We start from the raw sequence: 13,092 nt of genomic DNA, 5'->3' as shown, positions 1-13,092 counted from the left end.
TCAGCATTGCATAATTTTTCTTTTGTAAGTATGTCAACATATTTTGTAGCTCTCTGTACTTTTTTCGTGTGTTTAAATTGTATATTTTTCGTTTGTCTTTATTTTTGGCACATTTGCGTTTTTGTCCTTAGCTTTGAACGATCTATTCTTTCTACTAGACATACTTGAAGGTTAAGTTTATCCTGTACAATTTAGTTTATATGTGTAATTGCGTGCGTTTGCTGACCCTGTTTGTGGTCATGCGAATAAAAATTTCTCTTTCGAGACTTTGGTAACGACAGGTTTTAATCGATATGCTTATGAAGATCAGATTCAGATTGATATTGAGTTGCTGATAATCTTTCATCTAAAGTGAATTTCTTTAAAATATTAATCAATCTCCTTTCTAGAAGTATTTTAAGAATTGCGAAAAAAACCTTCTCCGAGATGATATCTTTAGGTATGTCTATTCTGTATATTATGATTGTATATCAATCTCCTTTTTTAGAAGTGTTTTTCTAATTGCGAAAAAAAGCCTTCTCAGACATGATATTTTTAAATATGTCTATTAGGTATATAGTTATTGTAAATCAATCTCCTTTTTAGAAGTTTTTTTCTAATTGCGAAAAAAATCCTCTCAGAGATTGTTTAGAACCAATAACCTTGTCTATCTCAAATTGTTAGGCACTATTACCAAAAGAGAGGGGATAAGAAACATGCGATAATGTGTTGTGTCGTGATTGGTTGGAAGACAATAGGCGGCATTCGTAGAAAGACCAAAGCTGGGGTTCGATTGGCTTATGTGTTAGCATCATATGTTGAACCGAAGTACGTCATCAAGTATATGACCAGAGACTCCTATAATCAAATTATTTGTCGACTCGTGTAATAAGGGAATGTATTAATTAAAATAAAATAGGCAATAATTGCAGTATTAATACAATTTGATACATAAATATGTTGTTACGATGGTAGTATTCCATGAAAATATTAATTACATACAGTATTAAAATTTCAAATCTGGTTTCTAACCGGACGTTATAAACGATTTATTATCTTTACAAATTAGAATAGAATAAACTGCCATGTTTACCTGCTTCGTATAGTCTGATATAATATATCAATCCATATTCTAAGAGAAAATATTTAATAAAATCCAGATCACTGAATACCAAGTTAATGTTCCGTAATGAAAATATATTATAAAATAAAATATACTGTTCCACAGAGCTGTCACTTTACGTTATTCGAGTTTATATTATTTTACCAAATGCAATGACATCAACAATGTGTTCCCCTGTATCCTCCTCTATAGTTGTTCACATTGTAATTACCCCGATTATATCTATTGCTTGTTTCATAGTGTTTCTTAACTCTTCCGTCTCTCTTTTCAGTTTAGATATTTCAGTTTCCTCGTCTTTTCCTGTTTTTCTCTTTAACATTTCAAGTTCCTGTTTCTTTAGCGTTTTTCTCCGGTTCTTCTTTATTAAAAGGTTTGGCTGCAGCTTTTTTGTATTTTTCTGCCCACTTCTTCAATTCTTGGACTTTATTGTTGAGTTTTGGAATGTTCTTCCCATTTGTGATATTACCACACGCTTCTCTCCACAGTTGTTCGCAGTTCGACTGCATTTCTTCACAGTAGTCACATGCAGCTTTAAGGATGGTTTCCTGAAATTCTCTCCGTATCCGCCTGTTGAACTCCGTCATTTTCCCTTTGAGGTAGTTTTGTTTCTTGAGGGTTAGTTTAGTTCTGTCTATGTGGTATCAGCAAAGAAAGTGGTCAAGATGAGCGAATGTCTCAGCGTTGTCTTGGTAAATCAAAAGTTTTTGTTTCATTGTTTTGGAACAATGGACATTTCCTATAAGGTTTTACAGATTCCCATTAAGGTTGCACCCTTCAGTTAAATTACATTTGATACGTTTTTATGATAGTTGTAAAGAACCGTGCACGTGTATTTTCTGACTCGTAGGATAAATCGGGCAGTTATTCTAGTGTGAGTTGAAGTAAAATAATGTATTCTTTTCAAATCCAAATTCCTTGCCTCTTTATTGGTTATCCAGTATATGATTTTCAAACTACTTTTCCAGTATTTCTGATGAAAATTATTCTAGATCATTCATGATCTGTTAATGTAAATATTAAGCAGGCAGTTTCAGCATTAAGAGAAGTGGTAGTCTCTTAATCTGGTATGACTTGAGCTAAAGGGTTTAATATCAATAAAAAGACAAAATGAAAATAAGTCTACTAAGAGATTGCCAAGATTAACAAAATCAAGGAAATACGGAGGTTGCACAACGTGTAAAGCAGAGACTTCGAGCATACATTTTATAAATAATCGTGTCCATGAACCAATCTTAGCAAAAGCTACTTATATTATTGCCTATAGGACATTTTATTTCTTGTCCGTATCTAGTTTCTATAATGATTTTCCATGTACATGTATTGCTGTGCATACGCTATATGCAATGTTATATGCATTTAAGTGTTTGTCTTCAATTACAGGTTTATGAAATTATTGCTTTGTTAATGCATGATTTGGTGATTCACATGTATAACATGTTTCGCTTATATATATTTTCTTTAATTTATATATATTATCTTTAACTGTTAAAAACTGATTTGACCTTTTTCTCGGTATATTGTTCTGTGGTCAATTATAAACTTTTACACATCTATTTATTTGAAAGGATTTTCCCAACGTAAATGATCTGTGGTAATCAACTGGTCTTCTATGAATTTCTTTAATTTGATAATATTACACCTGGTGTTTCGGATAACGTTTAGGTCAAGTTCGTCCAAGGCCGTTCATCCTCGTTAGGTGTCCTGGTCTAATTTATTCTTATTTTCTATAGTATTTGATTATAATTACTTTTTAATTATAATCAATATGTTTCTATCATGCAACGTATCAAACGCAGTTACATTTTTGGGGCACATCTTACATCTTTCATTGGGTATGGCATCTTATTGTCACCAAAGCTCTTTATCTGCAAAAAGCTATCGCAGTCATATATCCACTCGTTCAGATACCAACTGAATCCAAAGTTCCAATCGCATGTCTTTAAAGCTTGTTCACTCTTAAAAAACAATTAATTGAAGTTATAATGATATGCATTTTAAGTCTTCGTGTGTAATATGAATTGTTTGTCCATTCAAGTATCTACCTTTTTGTATTTTTGACCTAGTTTAACTCTGCTGAACTTTGCATTATACCAATACAATTCTATTAACTACAACTTAACTGTTTATATTTTGATTCTACTCTATTATTAACCGATGTATACTTTCTCCGAATCATTAATGATTGTTTTACAACAATATGTAGTTTCATTTCATTGTAACTTTTCATTAGTGATAATTCAGTTATGGCGTAGACTGATTGAATAACACAGCTGTGAGGTCATGAAAAAGGCGACAATGTCTGATTACGTCACATGAAAACAGTTTTACAGATTATTAAAAAAACGACGACGTTTATATTATCTTAATTAACGAGAAATATAGATGAAACAGCTTTGTCCCGGGCGGTACGACATTTGTTCTCATTCTACAGATCGGATTTTAAATTTTGAAAAGATCAATGGTCGAGAAAAAATGTTTTTTTTTTATTGCGCTCGACACTTTAGGTAGAAGTAGTATGTTTAAATATTTTTATGAACGTTCACCATGTTTTAATTGTTTAATAGCTAATCATCGTAAATTTTTATTTTTAAAATATGTAAATGTTCACCAAATATAATAAAGTGAACGAACATTTGTAATTATTAAAAATTAAATCAAGTAATTATCTAAATACATTACGTACAGATTCATGTGAAGAATTAAGAGGCTGAAAATGTAATGTTATCTATCTTACAATCAAGCACAAGGATGTTCGATGACTTTGATTGATTCGAAAATGAAAAATACATTGCAAAACTCTTCATTCCTTAAATTTTGTAATTTCAAATTTCAACATCGATTATCATTGATGGTTTCGACGCCCTTGATATCAATCACTAGCTTATTTTAATGTTCATTATAATAAATGAAAATGTATTAGGTTTTAAATGTTATGCTTAAACGTATCGTCGTTTGACAAAACACATAATAAAGGGACAGTGCTCGTAATACACTCGACCAAAACCCATACCTAGCTTTAAAACCAGGTTTAATCCACCACTTTTTTCGAAAAATGCCTGTATCAGCTCCAAAATATGACAGTTTTTTTCAATATTTTTGGAAACGTTTGATTTTGTCAGTTTTTATGGAAATTCTCCTTTTTCAATTTGCTTTGTCGAGTTCGATATTTTTACTTTACTATTTTTGACTTGTTCACATTCTTGTCCTTTTGTATTTGTTGGATACCTGTTCTTTGCAAATACACAATATGTCCCTACTTTTTAGGGCTACACCTCTTAAGATAAACTCATCTTAAATGTGGAAGATGCCGTAAGATGACAAAACTGATACACTAACCGGAAATCTATCGAAATATATATAAAGGAACTGTAATCTCTAAATAAAAAGTTTAACTATTGTTATAAAAAATCAAAGCAGAAATCTAGAAACAGCATCATTTTTGGACAGACCAGATTTATTGACATCCTAGCATTACAATTATGATCCCCAAGAAAATATAGCATAATCGTGAGACATGCACGAAATGAATATTGTCCTCCTCTAAGACATCTACGAACTAAATAAACAACATAACTTTGATGTTATGCATGATGTCAGCTGTTGCGGAACTTGTTTTAATTTGCTTACCGGATTGTAATAGTTTTCAAATGCTCCCGAATCAATATATTTGTATTCAAAGATTCGGTCAATCATGCCAATAGCAGATATATATGCTGCTTGTGCGTCCTTTCCCGATTGGTCCGTAGAGTTGTCTTGGAATATATCCTATATTAAAACGATTGTATTTCATGATTAAAAGATTAACACAATAAGAAATGATGAATTTATTTAGCTTGCTTTAGAAAAAAAAAAAGAAATTTACTAAAAGAGTTCAAAATATGCATTTTGATTGCGATCTTTTACCGTTTTTCTTTTTTTTTTAATACTTTAGCTTTATTCGTTAGAGGTAATTCTTTAATGTCTTCTAACTGTTAATTTACTTACATTATCACCAGCTGTCTGCTTCATATGTTTACTCATATTGTTTCCCATCTTATTATAATTTTCTTCTTTTCGAGTTAAAATTATCTTATAAGCTGAAACCACGAAAATATCATAACAAAATCAGTATAAAAATGACGATCGTATAACTAGTGTTTCTACTGATTAAATCAAATGTCGTGTAACTCTGTTCAATGTTAATGTACATGTCCATCGTCAGAATCGTCGTCAATGACTAATGCTACAAATTATGTAGCTGATCACATCTATTTGACAAGAAACTGTGTGTTCTTAAATGTACAAATGTTGCATAGTTCCATATCTTGAAAAGACTTTTACTAGACTTATGCTCTTGGAGAAGCTTTAAACTTAGAATTTTTGAAATACTATGGCTTTTCTACCTCAGGAATAGGTTACCTTAGCTGTATTTGGTAAACCTTTTAGGAATTTTTGGTCCTCAATGCTCTTAAACTTCGTACTTTATTTGGCCTTTTTAACTTTTTTTTTATTCGAGCGTCACTGATGAGTCTTTTGTAGACAAAACGCGCGTCTGGCGAAAATACAAAATTCTAATCCTTGTATCTATGATAAGTTTATTTAAGCATGCAACAAAGTTTGAACTTTTGATTCTGGTTAAAGGCATCGCTTTGAATTTAAATAATAATTAAAGTGTAATAATTAAAGTGTGTTCCTGTGGTTCTAGTTTTGCCAAACGTGTATTGAGATTGTGTAATGATTTACTAAAACATATATTTTCAGTCCGATTTTAATCATTAATTTTGTAGACTTGAATTAGATGAGATGGTGATAATAGAAAATTATCAGTCAACTGAACATATTAAGCATGTTAAAAAAAAACAAGAAATATATCAGTTCATAAATTAAAATATTATCTTCTTGATTAAATACCTAAAGATAAATTATGTTTACAATAAAAAACACGCATTGGATAAACGTTTTAGGTCAGGTTCATTTCTTTTATTGGAATTTTTTGAAAAATGCATCATACAGATTTTCCGAAATTGCATTGATTGTACCCATTATATCACAAATGCATCTCTCTGTACCACTATGTGTGTCTCCGTGTGATTGACCCGGAAGTCAAATTGATATAGATAAACATTCCTACAATGATCAAAATTATAAATAAACATGGAAAATCTAATTTTATTAGATCGATAGTAATGTGTATTGTCGAAACTGACCTTTAATCTCGTAACTCGTAACATTTATATTAGCTACTGTAACTAGTTATTTAAAAGGTTCGATGAAAGTGTTCATCTATTATAATTGGGTGATGATACACTTTCATATGTTATATGTTATTCATTACCCCCAAAAATAAAATCAAAGTTCTTTTGCAAAATAATCTTCGATTAATTACTAAATATAATTAAAGAAAAACAAAAATAACAGCTTTGTTCATATCCTTTAAATATTTCATGTGCGTGTATTTGTTATTTTTTGGTTTTGATTCGATACGCAATATCATTGTTTTTCATTATAAATACAGATAACACATTTACTAGTGACGGTCCCAACATTTCTTCAACTTTTTTCCTAGTCATGTCAGTTTTTCAGGAAATTTTCCATAAGTGAACTTATAACGATTAATAATTTTGCTGAGACATATCAATCCACATCCTTGGCTATTTCATATATTTATAGTTAAGAAATTCCGTACAAAGTTTTGGGTCAGTCTGCTCACAAAACAAGACTTGGTCAAACTTTTAAACTTGATCCATTCAACTTATAAAGAATCATTTGTTGTCACATAGGAAATAATGTTACACTTAGGATGTGGACTAATGTGTCTTGGAATATTTTTGCTGTATGTTTACATAAAGACAATTTCATAAAATTCTGAAGTGACCTGGAAAATAGTGTAAAAATTTTAAAAAATATCAATTGTTGTGTATCTGAGCAAATTCTTCACATATTAGTGGGTGTTCTGGAAGGATTAGTTCAGAAGAATGGTATACACAACAATAACCATTTTGTCACCACAATATACAATTAATCTAATAGAAATAATTTGAAATACCTGTTGGTGCAAAACTTTGGAATATGGATATTGAAGAAAAATAAAAAAAGGCCAATATTAACTTTGATATTATTTGTATGTCCATTGAAATACTGCAGCTGACCTCTACTGTAAGTTATATCATTATTTGATTTTAATATTGAAAGCAACTGTAAATATCTTCATTTGTTATTATTTTGATATTAATTTTTACAACCATTCATTTTGTTTTATTTTATACATGTGTTTCACACCACCATCATTTTGTAGATAAATTGTTTTTTCTACTGTCTTCAAAACATTCCGGTTTCTAATTTACATTAAACTAACGATTACATTTTTATAGGAATAGGTCATCTTGTATTTGTCATTAACCTTGCAAAAAATAATAAACTATTTATGAAAAAAAAAAATTCTGAATCAGCTTTGATTTTGAAATTGATTGCAGAAATATCGTCCCATTTCAAATAAACTTTTTTTTTTAAATTAAGATCCTTTAAATTTTGTAAATATATTTGTATAATTTGATTTTATATTTGAAATGAACTACTTTTAAGAATTCTGATTGAACCCCTGTGATAAACCTTCTTGTAAATTAGGTTATTTTGAAGTTTGGGCGTCAACAAGAGAAACGCACCCAAATGTAGTTTCATTTGAATAAGATAATATTTATACTTCTGGCATACATCATTTAGATATAAAATAATAATGTATGACATGAAACATCTACATATCCTTGTTACAATTGCAGACATAATCATACAAACGTTAATTGACATAAAAATTGCTGGCCAAATTGTCCTGAACATCAAAAGCCATCAAATATATTCAGAATAAATGATATTTTAATTGTTTACCGAATATATTCATGATATTGTGATTGTGTTAATTGTACTTACATTTTAACTTCAGGTAATATTTTAAAATGACTATCACACATACTGCGTATAAAACAATATATAGTTACCTCATATACTATATCTATAGTATTATCAATTTAACTGAATTTCATTGTTTGAACTGATTTCCGTTTTTATTACCTTCAGTTCGATTTTTATATAGAAAACCAGATGGCAACTATAAATAAAAGTCATCATTTCAGTGATAAAGAATAAAATTATTTGAAAAAGAAATATATATTATTTTGAATTAGCTGATTGTCTGCATACGTTTACACCTAAAGTTACATTTTACTTGAAATGCAAAATAAAAATTTATCTGATTAATTAACATGTGAAATAAATTTTACAGTTTTGAAAATTATCCTTTTTATTTATCTGTGTGTAAACAATTCATATCGCTCACAAACTAAGTTGCTCGGTCAATCCAGTTTATTATATATAAAGACAATATGCTTTTAATTTTTTACAATTTAAAAAAAAACGAAACCAAAGGAAGAATTATTTTCAAAGAAACAATTACTAGTTCTACTAAATATAGTTCAAAGAAAGTTTAAAAATAAAAACAATTGAATTGTGTAATAATTATTTTCAAGTTTGGAAGTGCAGCTTCTTTTACATGTTTTATTAGAATACTTACCTTGAAGAGAATGGACATCTCAAAGGCAAATAGAGCACATTACATTTATTTAATGTCATGAATCACTAATCAGTGTATTTTACTTTCAAAAAGAGGTTATATAGAATATGTAATGTATATTCTTCTCTTTTAATATCAAATTTTCATTTACAATCGGATAATATGAATATTGTTAAATTACACAAAAAAGCATTTTACAATGTTTGGTTTGTTTTCGGTTTTGGTTTTACATAAATAAATAAAAAAAATATATTATTGGTCCTAAATAAAATACCTAGAAAAATGAAATGAAATTTCTACGCAAAAAAATGTATCCTCACATATATCAGTATAAGATAAATGTATTACTAATAATAGGATATATATTGTTTGAGTACATTGCTGACATCATTTTATCAGTGTAGTCTGTTAATCGTTAAACAGTGGCTAACACATATATCATGATTTTTCATAAATAGATGTTATGATTACATTCAGGTTGCATATTTTGGCTTTGATATTGATTCACTTATAGGGTCTTTGCATCGGAATTAAACATATTTATTCTAAACCAATTGTTGGCATGACACGGGTTATTTTCTTCTCATATATTTTATGACGTTATAATACTAAACCCCTAACAGGAGGGATTGTGCCTGATATTCATATGATGAAGACATAATCTTTCAATTAGTTTAATTGAGGTCTGGAGCTGGCATGTCAGTAACTGCTAGTAGTCTGTTGTTATTTATGTATTATTGCCATTTTGTTTATTTTCTTTTGTTTACTATTCTGACATCGGACTCGGACTTCTCTTAAACTGAGTTTTACTGTGCGTACTGTTGTACGTTTGTTTTTTCTACATTGGCTAGAGGTATAGGGGGAAGGTTGAGATCTCAAAAAACATGTTTAACCCCGCCGCATTTTTGCGCCTGTCCCAAGTCAGGAGCCTCTGGCCTTTGTTAGTCTTGTATCTTTTTTAATTTTAGTTTCTTGTGTATAATTTGGAGTTTAGTATGACGTCCATTATCACTGAACTAGTATACACATTTGTTTAGGGGCCAGCTGAAGGACGCCTCCGGGTGCGGGAGTTTCTCGCTGCATTGAAGACCCATTGGTGACCTTCGGCTGTTGTCTGCTCTATGGTCGGGTTGTTGTCTCTTTGACACATTCCCCATTTCCATTCTCAATTTTATTAAACACTAACTAAGATTAACATAGGTTTGATGATACGTTCTTCATAAATGTCAAAAAAAAATTCTTGCATCTGCTTTGTTTATATATTTCTGTGCAAAGGTTCAAATCCTACTTATCGCCCTTATATCGAAATTAAGAAGATACAAAAAAAATAAGTTTTGGTATACAAAGTAGTTTTTTGCTTACACAATTGCTTACAGGTGTTATTTGTGTCAGTTTGTAGTAAACTTTAATATTTAAATCTAAAATATAGCATTGCGCCTACGTACTTTATGAAATCACAATTAGTTGGGGTTTTTTTTTGTTTATTTTTTGGTATTTTAAATATTCCACTTTTGTAGATATTAATTTGTTTCTCGTCAGTTTGGTTACAATGCCAGATTTTACGTGATATATACATGTCTAACCCCGCCGCATTTTTGCACATGTCCCAAGTCAGGAGGCTCTGGCCTTTGTTAGTCTTGTATGTTTTTTTTAGTATGACGTCCACTTTCACTGAACTAGTAAGCCTTCGGCTGTATTCTGCTCTTTGGTCAGGTTGTTGTCTGTTTGACATATTCTCCATTTCCATTCTCAGTTTTATGAAACTATATTTGGTCATGTTTTTAAGGCGAGTAGAATATTTTTATGTCAATTGTGTTGTTTGTCTATGATGAATGTGTATATAGTTTTGGCTGATTGGTCTCAATTATTGTCAGATTACCCCTTTACGGAAGTTTTTCAAAGATGGAAGACGCAATCAAGTCAAGCGGTAGTATATGCGACATTCGTTCCCTTCCTAGACACTCGTAAAATGTTCTTTCCGTTTTTCAGAATGTGTTTATAAAGATAAACTTGATGAATCCGACGCGCTTCTTTGGATTAACTTCGGAAGTTAGGAACGATCAAAACCAAAAAACGTGAGGGACAAAGGTGTACACATATCTGAATGTGTGGGTAGCTATTTGACCAAGATTAAATCTTAAGTAAAATAAAAGCCTTTAAAATTCAACAGAGAAAGTTACAATGCACAACTACCCTTGGCATCTAACATTCCAATGGTATCGACCCTTTGATTACATTGACTTCAAAAGTCCCCCTTATGAAAGTGTGTCCGAAGCGGCTTTTTATGTTTACCTTCAATATGACTTCTCAAAACCAAAATGTGAAAGCCAATCTTTAAACTAAATAAGAATTTCATGCGAAAATACCCGCTGCATTTAAACGGCTGTGTCCTCAACATGCTCTAGCAGTAGGAAAATATAAATAATTTAATATATTTTTTTTAAAAAAACATCAAACTTAAGCTTAAATTAAAGAATGCAGAGATACAGCTAGTCTATGTTTAAACATCCCCCATAAACATACTCTATTTGACAACCGAGAAATTATTGACGTTAGAGGCTTTTGTCCACCAGCAGTACTACAAATCCAGTTGATGAAAAACAAAATTATAAGTTTATTCAAATATATGCTTCCAAATGTACATGATGTAAAAGTATAAGTACTTATCATTTAAAACAAATTGATGAAATTCTAAGTTATCATATAACATATAAGTTGTTATAATTTAAATTTTATTTAAACACCATTTGCAACATAGTTCTACCTAAGAAAAATTCTTCAGCAGGAAAGCTCTGACAAGTGTTCAATAAGCATTGCATTTTTTTTTTCACACGATCACTTAAACATCAATAAATAATTTAAATGATAATTAAAGCGCCTTCCCTTGGGTTGAATTTTGCCAAATGTTTATATGACTTTTGTATTATGAATTAATATACCATATTTTTTTAGTTCAATTTCAGTCGTTGATTTTGTAGATTTAGATGAGATGAAGATAATAATAAGTTATCAGTCTAATGAATATTTTAGGCATGTTTAAAAACAAAAACAATATACCAGTTAACAAATTAAACTATTTTCTTTTTGATCAAATAGCTGAAGAGAAGATATGTTTACAAGTGTATAACCGCCCTGGTTTAATTTTTGCAAGTCAAGTTAAATTTTTAATTGTATTTTCCGTAAATATCTATCATAAATAGTTTTTGAAATTGCACTGATTACATTGTATGTCAAATTTTATCGCATATATAAAGTCTGTGTTAAAAATAGAGATGTGTATCACTGTGAGTTTCCACATGTGATTGACCCGGAAGTCAAATTGATATAAATAGACATTCCTTTAAAGATAGAAATTATGAACAAACTTGAAAATCTAAATCTTCTGATAGATCAATAGTAACGTGTATTGTCGAAACTTATCTTGAATCTCGTACCTGTTTCGAGAAATTCTCAAAACTTTGCATTCACTACAGTTATTAGTTATTTGGGTTCGATTAAAGTGTTCGTCTTTCCTGTAAATTTTTTTTTCATTAGGGGATTATTAACGTACATGTTATCTTCTAAACATACAATCAAAGTTCTTGAGCAATATTATACTTCAATCATTACAAAATGTTATAAAGATCCTTGAGCACCAATAACAGCGCTGTTCATTTGCTTTTAATTTTTCGTGTGCATGGATTGATTGTGTTATGATACGACACACAAAACAGAGAAACTTTTTTACAAGTAAATGACCTGATATTTTTTTCAACTATTTTCCCCGTCACTCAGATTTTAATTAAATGTTCCTCCTGTAAACTTATAACAATTAATTTTCAGAACCACATCAGTCCACACTGTTTTATTTTTTTTTTTATAAATACATTTGTAAGAAATTTCATTAAAATTGGCTCCAACCTATGATTTCACATAATATGCTAAAACAACAAAACGTAATTAAAATATCAAACTCGATTCATTCCACTAATAAAGGATAATTTTCTGTCACTTAGTAAAACAATGGCGAGGGAGGAGTCGGGGGGTCGTGAAGGATGTTGCTCAGATGCATGTCATACGCAACTAAAACCATTTTTTAATACAATTCAAAAGAAGGATAATTAAAAGATCCTGAAAATATTTTTTGTAAAAAATAACTCTCATATGAGTATTACAGAAAAATAATATAACTTATATTTACTTAAATATATTTCGTATGACGATTGACTATACTGCAAGTGACTTCAATTTAAGTCTTGTATATATCTTTCTATCATTTCTGAATTTCAATTAGAAATCTGGGCTCTTTTCTATCATTATCTTATTTTAACATTGAAAGTGAAGGTATAGATGTTCATCTGTTAATAATATTAAAATGAATTTTAACCATTTTTTTATTGTATGCTTTTGTTTCAAATCACTGATATTTTGTAGATCACATTTTCATTCCACTAACCATAATGTCGAG

At 29.9% G+C, this 13,092-nt stretch overlaps 2 protein-coding genes across 2 annotated transcripts in view; both read right to left on the bottom strand.

Annotated features, from left to right (window-relative positions):
- LOC127726665 (uncharacterized) overlaps positions 1-8,018 on the bottom strand; it is a 139,310-nt gene extending 131,292 nt beyond the window's left edge. The window contains exon 1 of the mRNA XM_052234120.1: positions 8,006-8,018. The gene's annotated coding sequence lies outside the window, so the exon portion shown is untranslated. The remainder of the gene's footprint in view (positions 1-8,005) is intronic.
- The window catches only part of LOC127726647 (uncharacterized), a 299,596-nt gene that overhangs the window by 63,250 nt on the left and 223,254 nt on the right, over positions 1-13,092 (bottom strand). The gene's annotated exons all lie outside the window — the stretch shown is intronic.

Source organism: Mytilus californianus, unplaced genomic scaffold (assembly GCF_021869535.1).
Source record: "Mytilus californianus isolate M0D057914Y unplaced genomic scaffold, xbMytCali1.0.p SCAF_18, whole genome shotgun sequence".
In the NCBI taxonomy this organism is placed as follows: domain Eukaryota; kingdom Metazoa; phylum Mollusca; class Bivalvia; order Mytilida; family Mytilidae; genus Mytilus; species Mytilus californianus.
This window is presented reverse-complemented; position numbering and strand designations above follow the sequence as displayed.